General features: G+C 41.9%; 1 protein-coding gene across 2 annotated transcripts in view; it reads right to left on the bottom strand.

Moving 5' to 3' along the window:
• Window positions 1-16553, bottom strand: part of LOC139411371 (bifunctional heparan sulfate N-deacetylase/N-sulfotransferase 2-like) — a 185814-nt gene that overhangs the window by 111896 nt on the left and 57365 nt on the right. For both annotated transcript variants that reach the window (XM_071157654.1, XM_071157663.1), the window contains exon 2: window positions 10684-10713. The gene's annotated coding sequence lies outside the window, so the exon portion shown is untranslated. The remainder of the gene's footprint in view (window positions 1-10683; window positions 10714-16553) is intronic.

The following is a 16553-nucleotide window of genomic DNA, read 5'->3' as shown; positions in this document are numbered from 1 at the left end:
CATCCTCACCCCACCCTGCACTCTGTCACACAAACCATGCTTACAGGGCTCTGCAGATGATAACCACTAGGATGTGATGGACCTGACTGAGAACACACACAGACAGTGTGAATTGTTCTTTTTTGGTCATTGACCTACACAAAATACTCCATGTCAAAGTGAAAAGAAAATGACATCTTTTTACAAATTAAATAACAAAAATATAGTTGCATAAGTATTCACCCATTTGTTTAGGCAAGCCTAAATTAGTTCAGGAGTAACATGTGGCTTAACAAATCACATAACAGGCTACATGGACTCAATAGGGGCTGCCATTTTTTATGATTACCCTTTTCTCTTTCCTCCATGCAAACAACATCTAAGGTCTCTCAGTCAAGTATTGAATTTCAAGCAGATTCAACTACAAAGACCAGGGATCTTTTGGAAAAACCCTCTTAAAAAGGGCAGTGATTGTGTTACTGTTACCCATCTACCAGACATTGAATATATCTGCAAACATGGTCAAGTTAATAATTATCCTGTGGGTGATATATTAAACCACCCAGACACAACAACAATACAGTCATCCTTCTGAACTGAGCTGCAAGACATGAAGGAAACTGCTTAGCGATGTCACCAGGAGGCCATTGGTGATATTAAAACAAGTTGAATGGCTGTGATGGGAGAAAACTGAGGATGGATCTACAACAGCGTAGTGACTCCACAATAATGACGTAAATTACAGAGTAAAGAAGAAGAATCAAAAAATACATCAGGATATTCCAAAACATGCATCCTGTATGCAACAAGGCACTAAAGTAATAGTGAAGAAAGAAAATCATGGCAAAGGTATACACTTTTCTGCCTAAATGCAAAGCCTTAAAGTTAGGGGCTAATCCAACACATCACATCACTGAGTAACTGCTTCCTTTTTTTCAAGCATGGTGGTGGCTGCATCATGGTGTGGGCCTGCTTGACATCGACAAAGACTGGGGAGTTTTTCAGGATGAAAATAAATAGGATAGAGCTAAGCACAGGCTAAATCCTAGAGGACAACCTGGTTCAGTCTGCTTTCCACCAGACACTGGGAGATTAATTCACCTTTCAGCAGGACAATAACCTACAACACAAGGCCAAATCTACACTGGAGTTGCTTACCAAGGAGACCGTGAACGTTAAGTGGCCAAGTTAATGTTTTCACTTAAAATCTGCTTGAAAATGTAATGGCAAGACTTTAAAATGGCTGTCAAGCCATGATCCCCAAAACCTTGACAGAGCTTGAAGATCATTGTCAAAGGTGTATTGACTCAGGGGGGTGAATACTTATTTAAAGGTATATTATAATTGTACTTTTTTATTTTATATACAGTGGGGAAAAAAAGTATTTAGTCAGCCGCCAACTGTGCAAGTTCTCCCACTTAAAAAGATGAGAGGCCTGTAATTTTCATCGTAGGTACACTTCAACTATGAAAGACAAAATGAGAAAAAAAATCCAGAAAATCACATTGTAGGATTTTTAATGAATTTATTTGCAAATTCTGGTGGAAAATAAGTATTTGGTCACCTACAAACAAGCAAGATTTCTGGCTCTCACAGACCTGTAACTTATTCTTTAAGAGGCTCCTCTGTCCTCCACTCGTTACCTGTATTAAGGGCACCTGTTTGAACTTATTATCAGTATAAAAGACACCTGTCCACAACCTCAAACAGTCACACTCCAAACGCCACTATGGCCAAGACCAAAGAGCTGTCAAAGGACACCAGAAACAAAATTGTAGACCTGCACCAGGCTGGGAAGACTGAATCTGCAATAGGTAAGCAGCTTGGTTTGAAGAAATCAACTGCGGGAGCAATTATTAGGAAATGGAAGACATACAAGACCACTGATAATCTCCCTCAATCTGGGGCTCCACGCAAGATCTCACCCTGTGGGGTCAAAATGATCACAAGAACGGTGAGCAAAAATCCCAGAACCACACGGGGGGACCTAGTGAATGACCTGCAGAGAGCTGGGACCAAAGTAACAAAGCCTACCATCAGTAACACACCACGCCGCCAGGGACTCAAATCCTGCAGTGGCCCTGGAAGCCCAACTTCCAGGCTCCGGCAGCCCAACTTGTACAATTGGTGGCTGACTAAATACTTTTTTGCCCCACTGTATGTATGTATGTATGTATATTTTTTTATGTCTTCTTTGACAAGAGTATTTTGTGTAGATTGTTGATAAAAGAAATGTAATCCATTTTAAATCATACTTTGTAACATTAAAATGTGAAGGAATCCAAGGAAGGTGAATACTTATGATAGGCAGTCGCTAGCACACAAACTTGCACGCATACACATAAACACACAGGTTGGCCTGCTGCTCACTGCACAGTTCACCAGAATAAATATAATTAATCCGTTTTCCTGTTGTTCTCTCCCCTCGTTTCCTTTACCCCTCCGATTTCATTTATTTTTCATTGGAGAATCGCTCACAGATGCATCACTGCGGGCGCTCGGGGGTGGAGGTGCTGGGTGAATATGCCTTGCCCAAACTAACAGTGAATTATAGAAGCACATTAGTACACCACCCCCGCCACAGGCAGAGAGAGAGAGAAAGGGGGAGAGCGAGAGAGAGCGAGCGGTGGGGGGAGGGGAGTGAGCGCCAGAACTGTCAGCCGTAGGTGGGTGGTTGAGTGGGTGGTAAAGAGGCAGAGCTCCTGGGTTTCCAGGGCCAGAGAAAGGGGCCTCTAGGCTGGGTACTGTGATCTGAACAGGTGGGAGGAGACGACCCAGGGCAGGAGCAGCAAAATGAACCCTTACCTGGAGGATTTAAATGAATCATTCATCGTTAGGAAGGAAGGAAGGCAAATAGAATAGAGAAAAAAAGACAGCTGGAGAGAAACCAAAGGTAACACAGACATGAAATGTGTGACCATTGATTGTTACACAACAACATCGAGCAAGGGTGTGCAAGGAGAATCTTTAAAAAAAACACATCAAATGGTACAATGCAGCTGTTTTAATCTCAATATCAAATCATTTCTCTGTAAAGATTAAGTACCTTACTAGCTAGGTTTCCATCCAATTGGAGACAGAGTTTTACGCCAAAAAATTATGAAATATTCTAATTTCCCAAAGATTTTTCATCAAATTGACTTGTTGCAGATAAGTCTGTGCGTGATCACGTAGTGCACATAAAAAAAAGACTTCAGTTCCAAGTTAAATGGGTTTTCATCGCACTTTCATCTCTACTGATGGTTTTGTCCAAAACAATGTTTGCATTATATAGAGAATGTGTCCACTCCGGTATTGGCATGTGCACTCTAGCCAACAGCTCACAGATACAGTGCAGGTATAGTCTACATTATGAAATTATTATGGACAAAAGAGCGAGATTATTTTTAAATGTCAAACGGCAGCCCATCATCGATCGTCATTGTCACCAGAATAAGACCCTCTGTATTTATTGGAAAGCAGCATCAAGCTCATCACTGTGCACGTTCACCACCCAGTGAAGTTCAACATAACGCATTTCATCTGTAGCCTAATAAAACTGCACGCTTTCCCGAGTCGTAGTGGGAGGACCACACAACATGTCATCGCGTTTATTTCCATATGACGGTTATTATAAATCAATAATAGTTTCCACCACCATTTGTCACATAATAAAACTTGACACAAAAAGATCTCACCTTGTCTAGCGTACTTTGTTTTGATGACATTTGGAAAGTAGACCGACCAGAGCCTTAATGTGCCGTTTCAGAAAGGTTTTCTTCCTGTAAGCATTACATGGCAACGTAGGAATTTTGTGGCTTCACAGACCGTGGACAAGAGTAGGGGTGGAAAGATCTCCTTTATAGTAAAAGCATTGCATGAATCTATCTTTAATATTTTCAGGTCCAAGAAAAAAAAACCTTTTATAAAAAAAAATATCAAATTCTGTCAGTTTACATATTACCAGAATATTTTTTTAATAAAACAAATTACTGAAATTACAGGCTAAGAATGGACAGAGTTATAGCTGTGTTCATCTTATCATATTTCTCCAATGCAATGTCAGTGTGTCTTGTTTGCAATGAAACTGTCCCTGTTTGCAAATATTTAAATCTGAGACATCATTAGGAATTGGAGCATGGTACTTCCAAGAGTTAGGCCTACCACCCACCACAGACCGCAGGCCTACCTCCCACCCCAGACCGCAGACCTACCACCCACCCCAGACCGCAGGCCTACCGACACAGAAAAATGTCAGCTTTAACTGCTGGCTACTTTTCTTCCATGGCTTAACCCAACGAGAGGTCACAGTGATTCCCTAAAAGATGTATGGGTATAAACATTCTATTGTACAGAAAGTGAATAGTTTAATCAATTGATAGTGAGAGTTTGATTACTTCCCAAGCAAAGTAAAATGTTTTGTCTCCTCTGCTATATGTTGTAGCTTAGCCTCTGAAATTCAAAGACGCGAAACAATGATATCCCCATACGCATCAGTCACGTCTTTCCTGGGTATTTCACAGCTTGTTTAAGTATAAAGCATCACGGACCAAAACGCTGTCATACTGAAGATCACTTTATATAAATTGAACAGGTTTTATTTTCTTAAAAATCTGAAGTTAATAATGGGTAGGCTTGTGGCTCCTGAATGGCACAGCGGTCTAAGGCAACTACACTACAGACCCTGGTTCGATCCCGGGCTGTATCACAACCGGCCGTGATCCGGAGTCCCATAGGGCGGCACACAATTGGCCCAGCGTTGTCCGGGTTATGGGAGGGTTTGGCCGGGGTAGGCAGTCATTGTAAAATAAGAATGTGTTCTTAAAGGTTAAATAAAATAAATTAAAAGGTCTTGTGCTATTTTTAAATAAAAGGTAGGCCTAATGAAATAACCTTGCATACATTTCAGATCGACTGTGCTGTAACTGCTGCTTCGAGTTTTTGCTCCACAATGGAAGTTACTCGAATCTGGCTTATTGTGTGGTCAATAGCTCTGAAAAACACATCATGGGTAAGAAACATTGTTTTTATTCAAATCAACTCTAGTAGTAGCAAGATTTCAAAGTTGACCTCTGGTCCTCCTCATCTTCACGCTCTCCTTCTCAAACTGAACAGAACATAGGCTAGTCCACACGCAAGGTATATAATTTTTTGGACTAGGCCTAATTGGAAGAAGCCCTCCTGAACTGCCACTGTAGGCCTACACAGCACAGCATTGGTTAGACAGCACACAAAAAGGGTTTTGTCAGCAAGAGCAGAGCAGTCCGGGGCTCAGGGTTGGAATATCGTTTGTAATGCAGCCTAATTTTAATTTACATCATCCCAGCAGCTCTCTTAGAAATACAACTTTGCTCGATGCTTATCTGAGCATTCTCTGAGTATCCATAGCCTATAGCCTACGGATCATTTGATTGAGACCACGCTAAAAAGCCTACAGGTGCACTTGATATTGCGCGCCCAGCAGAGAATCAGAGAACAGGGGCGGCATAGGGCACACATCGATATTATAACCTAATAAGTAGCTAATTATAAAACACTGAAAATATTACAATTTCAATTACATGACCTTCCCCTGGACTAGATTTTTTTTTTTAAATGTAAATACTTAACCCTCCCCTTGACTGAAATTGAAAAAGCATGACCCTCTCCCATTTCCATCCAGGTACCCATTCTGTAAATTTTGATCTATCCCTTAGCAAAGAGCAATTTCTCAAGTAAGAATTTTGCTTGGACTGTCGGAGTGATCTGAGTGAGAGCATCCTGTCGGGCTGTATCACCGCCTGGTACGGCAGCTGCTCCGCCCATAACCGTAAGGCTCTCCAGAGGGTAGTGAGGTCTGCACAATGCATCACCGGGTGCAAACTACCTGCCCTCCAAGACACCTACACCACCCGATGTCACAGGAAGGCCATAAAGATCATCAAGGACAACAACCACCCGAGCCACTGCCTGTTCACCCCGCTATCATCCAGAAGGTGAGGTCAGTACAGGTGCAACACAGAAGGGGACCGAGAGACTGAAAAACAGCTTCTATCTCAAGGCCATCAGACTGTTAAACAGCCATCACTAACATTGAGTGGCTGCTGCCAACATACTGACTCAACTCTAGCCACATTAATAATGGAAAAATTGATGTAATCAATTTATCACTAGCCACTTTATATCATGCTTACATACCCTACATTACTCATCTCATATGTACAGTGGGGAGAACAAGTATTTGATACACTGCCGATTGTGCAGGTTTTACTACTTACAAAGCATGTAGAGGTCTGTCATTTATATCATAGGTACACATCAACTGTGAGAGACGGAATCTAAAACAAACATCCAGAAAATCACATTGTATGATTTTTAAGTAATTAATTTGTATTTTATTGCATGACATAAGTATTTGATACATCAGAAAAGCAGAACTAAATATTTGGTACAGAAACCTTTGTTTGCAATTACAGAGATCATACGTTTCCTGTAGTTCTTGACCAGGTTTGCACACACACTGCAGCAGGGATTTTGGCCCACTCCTCCATACAGACCTTCTCCAGATCGTTCAGGTTTCGGGGCTGTCGCTGGACAATACGGACTTTCAGCTCCCTCCAAAGATTTTCTATTGGGTTCAGGTCTGCACTGGCTAGGCCACTCCAGGACCTTGAGATGCTTCTTACGGAGCCACTCCTTAGTTGCCCTGGCTGTGTGTTTCAGGTTGTTGTCATGCTGGAAGACCCAGCCACGACCCATCTTTAATGCTCTTACTGAGGGAAGGAGGTTGTTTGCCAAGATTTCGCGATACATGGCCCCATCCATCCTTCCCTCAATACGGTGCAGTCGTCCTGTCCCCTTTCCCCTTTCCCTGTCCCCAGAAAAGCATTTCCAAAGAATGATGTTTCCACCTCCATGCTTTACGGTTGGGATGGTTTTCTTGGGGTTGTACTCATCCTTCTTCTTCCTCCAAACACGGCGAGTGGAGCTCTATTTTTGTCTCATCAGACCACATGACCTTCTCCCATTCCTCCTCTGGATCATCCAGATGGTCATTGGCAAACTTCAGACGGGCCTGGACATGCGCTGGCTTGAGCAGGGGGACCTTGTGTGCGCTGCAGGATTTTAATCCATGACGGCGTAGTGTGTTACTAATGGTTTTCTTTCAGACTGTAGACCCAGCTCTCTTCAGGTCATTGACCAGGTCCTGCCGTGTAGTTCTGGGCTGATCCCTCATGATCATTGATGCCCCACGAGGTGACATCTTGCATGGAGCCCCAGACCGAGGGTGATTGACCGTCATCTTGAACTTCATCCATTTTCTAATAATTGCGCCAACAGTTGTTGCCTTCTCACCAAGCTGCTTGCCTATTGTCCTGTAGCCCATACCAACATTGTGCAGGTCTAACATTTTATCCCTGATGTCCTTACACAGCTCTCTGGTCTTGGCCATTGTGGCGAGGTTGGAGTCTGTTTGATTGAGTGTGTGGACAGGTGTCTTTTATACAGGTAACGAGTTCAAACAGGTGCAATTAATACAGGTAATGAGTGGAGAACAGGGGGGCTTCTTAAAGAAAAACTAACAGGTCTGTGAGAGACAGAATTTTTACTGGTTGGTAGGTGATCAAAAACTTATGTCATGCAATAAAATGCAAATTAATTACTTAAAAATCATACAATGTGATTGTCTGGATTTTTGTTTTAGATTCCGTCTCTCACAGTTGAACTGTACCTATGATAAAAATGACAGACCTCTACATGCTTTGTAAGTAGTAAAACCTGAAAAATTGGCAGTGTATCAAATACTTGTTCTCCCCACTGTATATACTGTACGCTATACCATCTACTGCATCTTGATGTAATTAAATGTATCACTAGCCACTTTAAACAATGCCACTTTATATAAATGTTTTCATACCCTACATTTCTCATCTCATATGTATATACTGTACTCTATACAGTACGGCATCTTGCCTATACCGTTCGGGCATCACTCATTCATATATACTGAAAAGATCTCTGAAGCTGGAGACTCATATCTCCCTCACTAGCTTTAAGCACCAGCTGTCAGAGCAGCTCACAGATCACTGCACCTGTACATAGCCCATCTGTAAACAGCCAATCTACCTACCTCATCCCCATACTGTATTTATTTATTTAACTTGCTCCTTTGCACCCCAGTATCTCTACTTGCACATTCATCTTCTGCATATCTACCATTCCAGTGTTTAATTGCTATATTGTAATTACTTCGCCACTTATTGCCTTAACTCCCTTATCTTACCTCATTTGCACTCACTGTATATAGACTTTTTGTTTTCTTTTGTTCTACTGTATTATTGACTGTGTTTGGTTTATTCCATGTGTAACTCTGTTGTTGTATGTTTCGAATTGCTATGCTTTATCTTGGCCAGGTCGCAGTTGCAAATGAGAACTTGTTCTCAACTAGCCTACCTGGTTAAATAAAAGGTGAAATAAAAAATACACTTGTGTGTATAAGGTAGTTGTTGTGAAATTGTTAGGTTAGATTACTTGTTAGATGTTACTGCATGGTCGGAACTAGAAGCGCAAGCATTTCGCTACACTCGCATAAACAGCTAACCATGTGTTTGTGAGAAATACATTGGAAAACAGCTGTATTGGCAGAGAGGTTTTGGAACCCTTTCTATTTAGTATATGAACTAATTTACCACCTGGTGATGGCGCCAGGCAGGCCAAAACTCCATCCCACCAAAACGGCAGAGATTAAGCAGTCTTTTCAAACAGCTCTTACATGAGCACTAACCTAAAAATCGGGCCACCCCCAGGTGGTGAGGGTGGAAATACATCCACCACGTGCGTGGTTAGTCCCCTCCTGTACTCCCCGTTCACACACGTCGGTGATCAGGCCAACCACCATCGTGTTGTCAGCAAATGTAACAATGGTGGTTGGCCTGATCATCGACAACGAGACAGCCTATAGGTAGGAGTTCAGAGACCTGGCAGTGTGGTGCCAGGACAACAATGTTTCCCTCAACGTCAGCAAGACAAAGGACCTGACTTGTGGACTACAGGAAACGGAGAGCTGAGCACGTCTCCAGCCACAGGGCTGTAGTGGAGTGGGTCGAGATCGTCAACTTCCTGGGTGTCCACATCACTAAGGAATGATCATGGTCCACACACACACCAACAGTCGTAAAGAGGGCAGGCCAGTGCCTCCTCCCCCTCAAGAGGCTGAAAAGATTTGGCATGGGCCCTCAGAATCTCAAAAAGTTCTCCAGCTGCACCATCTGGACTGGCTACATCCCGTTTGGTATGGCAACTGCTTTGTATCTGACCACAAGGCACTACAGAGGGTAGTGTGTATGGCCCGGTATATCACTGGGGCCAAGCTTCCTGCCATCCAGGACCTCTATACCAGGCGGTGTCAGAGGAAGGCCCTAAAAACAGTCAAAGACTCCAGCCAACCAAGTCATAGACTGTTCTCTCTGCTACTACACGGCACCAAGTCTGGAACCAACAGGACACTGAACAACTTCTACCCCCAAGCCATAAGACTGATAAATAGTTAACCAAATAGCTACCTGGACTATTTGCATTTATCCTCTTTTCACTCTTGACTCATCACATACGCTGCTGTTACTGTTTATTATATATCCTGTTGCCTAGTCACTTTAACCCCCCCCCCCCCCACACACACACCTTAATTGAACACACAAACCTACCTCAACAACCTCATACCCCTGCACATCAACTCTGTAATGGTGCCCAGTGTATATAGCAAAGTTTGTTACTCATTGTGTATTTACTCTTTTTTCTCTGCATTGTTGGGAGGGGCCAGTAAGTAAGCATTTCACTCTTAATCTACACCTGTTGTTTACGAAGCAGGTGACAAATTAAATGTGATATTTGATAATGAAAGGCTTGGTCTCAATTATAATTATCTATGTGACATTGCGACACACAAGAAAATACCATGACATTTTAAATTCTTAAATTAATAAAAACACTTGAATGTAGTTTATGAGGTGTGCCCATAAAAAGCCATACCGTAAAGCCTACACACGTTTCATTCATGCCGTTTGTTGTTATTGTGGGAATGCTGTAATTAAAATTACGTAATTAAGTCAGCGAAATGAGAAGGAGTAGGCTACAGTGAGAAACCGACAGCAAGTGTATTTAATATCAAATGGACTTCTTGTAGACAATGACGGGGAGTGCAGCAAAGTAGTATAAACTATCTGAGCTAGCTTCTTTACACCGATTTAATGCAGTGAAAGACAGGAACAGCCAGATGGGATGATAGACAAACTTGTGAATGCCATAGGTCATCTAACTAGTTTTTCCTCGCTCTCCCTCGACACCGGCCCCTAACCACTACTACCCTACTGCAGCACGCACAGAGTCGGACAGGGCACCGAGTCAAGCAGGCTGCATAGCAAGCGTCTCAAGTTTAAACAAAGTTACAACAAAAAAAATTAGAATAATAATTATTATTTGAATAGTGAAATTACTTCAAAATGCCCATCCCTAATTCAGTCAATGTGAGCTGGGTCCACAAGTGCACCAATCATAGAACCAGCCACATGAGCAATGCAAAGCTCTTTGGGCTATGTTAAAGTTAATCATCCTAGGACACCAACACACTTCGCTAATTCACACATGGGTTGCGTGAACGTACACACTGTATGAAATCACACATACATATGGCGGGTACACACACACACACAAACACAACACCCAGTTGGTCTTTGAAGAGCACCTTACCTCAGAGTGTGCAGCACGCAAGACGAGGGCCTGCAGAAAGGAGAGAACGAGAGAAAAGGGATTCATTAAAGGATCCAACTCACAGCCACACAAATGCACCCCCCGCTACACTCACCTACATTAACATGAGCTGCCCACCTCAGCGAGTGAGTGAGCTCTCAAATACACGGCAGTATCTTCTATTTAAATTAAAGGAAAAAAGTGTTTAACAGTAGCCTAGTTTGAAAAGGCAAGCCCCAGGGTTGTCAAGGACGACAGAGCCAGAGAAGAAGAGAGATGAGAGACAAAGACAGAAAAGCAGGCTTAACAGCATCACATGAAGATATGACGCTAGAGAGGAGCCCTGACCTCTGCTTGCTTAGACAACAAACTGAGTCAACATCTCCCTCTCTTTCTCCCTGGTGATTTTCTGTTTGTTATGTAGTGGTGCAGTTTGTTCCAGGAGCAGGCGGTCCTGATCTATCCACACCCACAGAAGCTGTTTTTCAATCGTTTTAACTGGCTTCCATGGCAAGACATGATAGGTTGAAGAAATATGGATAAATCCTATCCAGTCCTTGTCAACCATCAGTGATAATAAAGAATATTGGAAAGGTGTCCATTTCAGAGCTAGTTATGAGACAGCCAGGGTTATGGGGCTCTGGGGACTCTGTTAGAGGAAGGAAGGAGAGCGCTCACAGTTAGAGGCAAGGTATTGGTGGTGGAGGATTGGGGGGGGGGGTCCTAAGTGCTATAGAAGGCAGTGGTTGTGCTGTAGCCTGTTACTAAACCTCATCTGCTCCAGCAAACACTACTACTTCATCAAAGCATCACGTCAAACGCACGTCACCCGCGATGGAGCGGAATCTGCCTGGGAGGAATAAATAATGCACTGCTATCTGCTGCTACCGCTATCAAAGATAAATAACACACAAGTACACAGCTTTACATATGTATTACACAGAAGTGATGACCATCATTACCGCTGGACCATAATTAGCTATACCCACATCCAACCAAGGCACACAAGATGACACGTCATATACACACACACACACACACACACACACACACACACACACACACACACACACACACACACACACACACACACACGTCACCCCCTTCAAAGCACTACAACCAACACTGTGATCAGCCACCAGCTTAATAAAGAGGATGAAGGATCATCTCAATGCTGATCAAATCAAAAATCACATTCATTTGTCACATACATGTGTTTAGCAGATGTTATTGCGGATGTAGCGAAATGCTTGTGCTTCTAGTTCTGACAGTGTAGCAATATCTAACAAGTAATATATAACAATTTTACAACAAATACCCAATACATACACATTTAAGTAAAATAATGGAATTAAGAATATATACATATTTGGACGAGTAATGTCAGGGAGGCATAGACTAAGATACAGTAGATTATACATATATGAGATGAGTAATGCAAGATATGTAAACATTATTTTAGTGACTCGTGATCCATTTATTAAAGTGGCCTGTGTTTAGGCTGCAACCTCTCTGTGCTAGTGATGGCTATTTAACAGTCTGCTGGCCATGAGAAAGCTGTTTTTCAGTCTCTCGGTCCCAGGGAATTGATAAAGTAAAATATTGGGATATATAATTTGACAAAATATTGCATCGTTTTGACAATATCAAAAAATTATTTTTGCACTAGTTGGCTGTACCTGTTATCTATGGCCATAATAGTTTGGATACTACAGACGTTTTCATGAGAAGACTAATTATCGGGGTGTCTCGTGGTCTGACAAACACAGCTCTAGCTCTGCCACCTTTCACCTCAGATGCGGTGGATTGGGACGCAAATGCAAAAAAACTTCAAGCTTAAACAGACAGTTATTTATGTGGAATTTTTAATATGCTAATTAAATATCCACGTGGCCGCAGACATTTACTCAAGAGGGTTAATCCATTTTTAATTCAGGCCGTACCACATGGGTGTCAAACTCATTCCATGGAGGGCCTGGTGTCTGCAGGTTTTTGGTTTTCCCTTTCAATTAAGGCCTAGACAACAAGGTGAGGGGAGTTCTTTACCAATTAGTGACCTTAATTCATCAGTCAAGTACAAGGGAGGAGCGAAAATCCACAGACACTCGGCCTTCCGTGGAATGAGTTTGACAAGCGCTATAAGAAGAAAATGTGTAAAAAGTCAAGGGGTGTTTCTAAAGGCACTGTGTATGATCAGGACTATTTTCTAAGTAACAGAATAAAACGGTATTCTCTTGAGATTAAAGTCTTATTTGCAGTTTTACTGCAAGATATGAATTACCACAATGTTTGTTCTTCAAATGATGGACTTTATTCAAAACAGAAAAATGAAGTAAAAAGCCCACATTATCTTAAAATAAATTCAAGATTTTGTTTTTCCAGCTTTCTGTTTTTGGTACAGATCTGGGGAAGGATACATTTTTTGGTACCCTTCCCCAGATCTGTGCCTCAATTTCTTTGACCTCATGGCTTGGTTTTTGCACTGTCAACTGTGGGACCTTATATAGACAGGTGTGTGTCTTACCAAATCATGGCCAATCAATTGAATTTACCACAGGAGGACTCCAATCAAGTTGTATAAACATCTCAAGGATGATCAATGGAAACAGGATGCACCGGAGCTCAATTTCGAGTCTCATAGCAAAGGGCCTGAATACTTATGTAAATAAAGTATTTCTGTTTTTTTTTTTATACATTTGCAAACATTTCAAAAAAAACAACGTTTTCACTTCATCATTATGTGGTTGTGTCACTTTATTTAATCAATTTTAAAATAAGGATGTAAAGTAACAAAATATGGAAGTTAAGGGGTACGAATACTTTACGAATGCACTGTATGTACAAGTGTGTGTACGTGTGCATAGGGACTCTACGGTGCCATAGTCATCATTATATCCGAAACACTATATTATAACAACGCTGGCAAGGGATATAGGAGATCGACTTTATTCAGTCAGTTTGACGCCTTTAAGGAACCACTTGCTGTTCAGTTGTCAATCAACACACAGTTGAAACACGCAAAAAAATATACAAATGTGTCGGAAAACAATAATTAGGCTATTGGATTTAGGCTCATCGTTGCCACTCAATACTTGGAACGTGCAAATTCACGAGCATCATGCTCGCTCTCACTAAGTGTAAAGAAATTCAACTGCAACCAGAGCTCTGTATATAACGAGATGCTCATGTCTCCGCCCCAACAATGGGAGTTGTTGTCCCAAAGGCAGGCTTAGGTCCACAATAAGCCCATAGAAAATGCATTGGCCATATTTTGGACAGATTTTGGAGAGTGAAACCTCTCACTTCGCCTCTTCCTCTCTGTGGCGTTTCCATGTTATCACTCACTTTGTGGCTGACCAGCAAAGACACTATCAATAGATCACTAGAAGATGCATATGGTTCATTCTAGCGGGAGAGGGCTCGACGGACTAGCGAATTGAAACTTTTAAATGAAAAGTAGCCTAGTTAATATAAAGTGGAAAATGTAGCCGTCTGAAAATTAGTGTGTAAACGTCTGATTAGCCAACGCTAATGGAAAACACTGGCAATGCATATAGAATCGTGAGAAACGCAATACATTTCCTAATAATGTCGTATCGTGAGGTCCCTGGCGATTCCTAGTCCTATTGTTTACCCACTAAAGCCGCTGCAAATCTTATTCATGGCTTAATGATTATATCTGCCAATTAACGGTGCGACAGCAGAATCCCATTCAGCCCGGCTGGGGATGGTGTTGCTAATCCTATTGTCTGTCTTTTTCCTCTCCCTCGCTCCACTCATACGGCACATACAGGGGGAGGTGGGTGGGGACACGGGCAGCAGGTATTAGAGATTAGTAATGACTCAGGAGCAGGATTCTACCTTAGGCCCTCAGGGTGAATTACAGAAGCCTAATAAATCAGACCACACCATAGGCCAGGGGGAAGCAGATTTAAGATTTAATGCTCTCCCCTAATGGTATGACAGCCCTCTACTACTTAGCTTGAATCGAATGGCAAACATGGGAGAGTGAGAAGTTAATGTTGGCTTAATTTGAATAACTAAGGCTAACCGTTATCTATGCCAGTGAGCAGCACTAGCATTGTCATGTACTGGCCACAGCAGATAAGGGGGGTGGGGGGCATTTGATTTTTTCCTCTGCCCTTTGCATTCATTTCAGAATCCAGAAGCGGAGGCGGACAGAAGGTTCATGAGGTGACATCTATGAGCTGACAGCCAGGCACTCTTCCTCTCATGCTAATGCAGGCACAGAAATCATTACGCTCAGCTCCAATGAAAACAGCCAATGAGAAAAGTTCAGGCACAATGAGGGAAAATCCATTTGCAGTCTGTAAACACATACACACAGAGCTGTAAATAAATATTGTGCATCGCTATCATTTTCTCCATGGCAATTTCTAACAGTGTGATGAAGGGCACTATAGATCAGAGTGAAGTTGCAGCCAGAGCTAATGTCAGAGAGAGAAGGGATACAACACCAAAGCCAATTTAACATGATAAAACTGGTTAAAGTCTGAGGACATCTATTCTCTGATCCAGCCCTCACCAAGCAGAGAAGCAGACATTCTGTCCCAGTTTGCCCCTCGCTGCCACATTCTCCATCTATCTCATACGTAACTAACTTGCTGCTAAGCCATCCAGTAGACAGGCTAATGCCCCAGCTTGCTACTTGTGTGAACACACATGGTTTTCACAAGCACCTGTAGCCTCTCCTAACATCTTAGATTCCTAGCTCATTGCCTCAAGCATCTGTTCATACCAATGATGTATATAAACCCTGGATTGCAGATGCTTTGTATTGGCCATTGAGAGGCTTTGAAGCCACCGGTCGGCCATATTGGCACTCCTCAGAAGAAGCATTCCTCCATCGGAATTAATAGAATTCTACAGTATCTTAAATGTTTCAATGACAAAATTACATGTATTAAACTATTTTTTTATTGTAGTGGGCCCACTAACATTAGTACTTTCAGATAACTATGTTTTAATGACAATGTTATTTTAAATTTGTATTTTGTTTGTTTATCTCATAATATAAAAATATGCATTAAGGTGTCTAATATAATTAAAGGGACAAAAACAAATGTAGACAAAACATTTTTTTTTTTTTTTACAATGGTGGGGGAGTGCCAAAATGGTGGCGCAGCGGCTTCAAAACAACACCCCGTCAATCATCTAGTATGTATGTATGTATGTATGTATGTATGTATGTATGTATGTATGTATGTATGTATGTATGTATGTATGTGTGTGTGTGTGTGTGTATGTATGTATGTATGTATGTACGTACGTACGTACAGTGTCTTGCAAAAGTATTCGGCCCCCTTGAACTTTGCGACCTTTTGCCACATTTCAGGCTTCAAACATAAAGATATAAAACTGTATTTTTTTGTGAAGAATCAACAACAAGTGGGACACAATCATGAAGTGGAACGACATTTATTGGATATTTCAAACTTTTTTAACAAATCAAAAACTGAAAAATTGGGCGTGCAAATTTATTCAGCCCCTTTACTTTCAGTGCAGCAAACTCTCTCCAGAAGTTCAGTGAGGATCTCTGAATGATCCAATGTTGACCTAAATGACTAATGATGATAAATACAATCCACCTGTGTGTAATCAAGTCTCCGTATAAATGCACCTGCACTGTGATAGTCTCAGAGGTCCGTTAAAAGCGCAGAGAGCATCATGAAGAACAAGGAACACACCAGGCAGGTCCGAGATACTGTTGTGAAGAAGTTTAAAGCCTGATTTGGATACAAAAAGATTTCCCAAGCTTTAAACATCCGCAGGAGCACTGTGCAAGCGATAATATTGAAATGGAAGGAGTATCAGACCACTGCAAATCTACCAAGACCTGGCCGTCCCTC

The sequence above is a fragment of the Oncorhynchus clarkii genome, chromosome 1, assembly GCF_045791955.1.
Source record: "Oncorhynchus clarkii lewisi isolate Uvic-CL-2024 chromosome 1, UVic_Ocla_1.0, whole genome shotgun sequence".
In the NCBI taxonomy this organism is placed as follows: Eukaryota; Metazoa; Chordata; class Actinopteri; order Salmoniformes; family Salmonidae; genus Oncorhynchus; species Oncorhynchus clarkii.
This window is presented reverse-complemented; position numbering and strand designations above follow the sequence as displayed.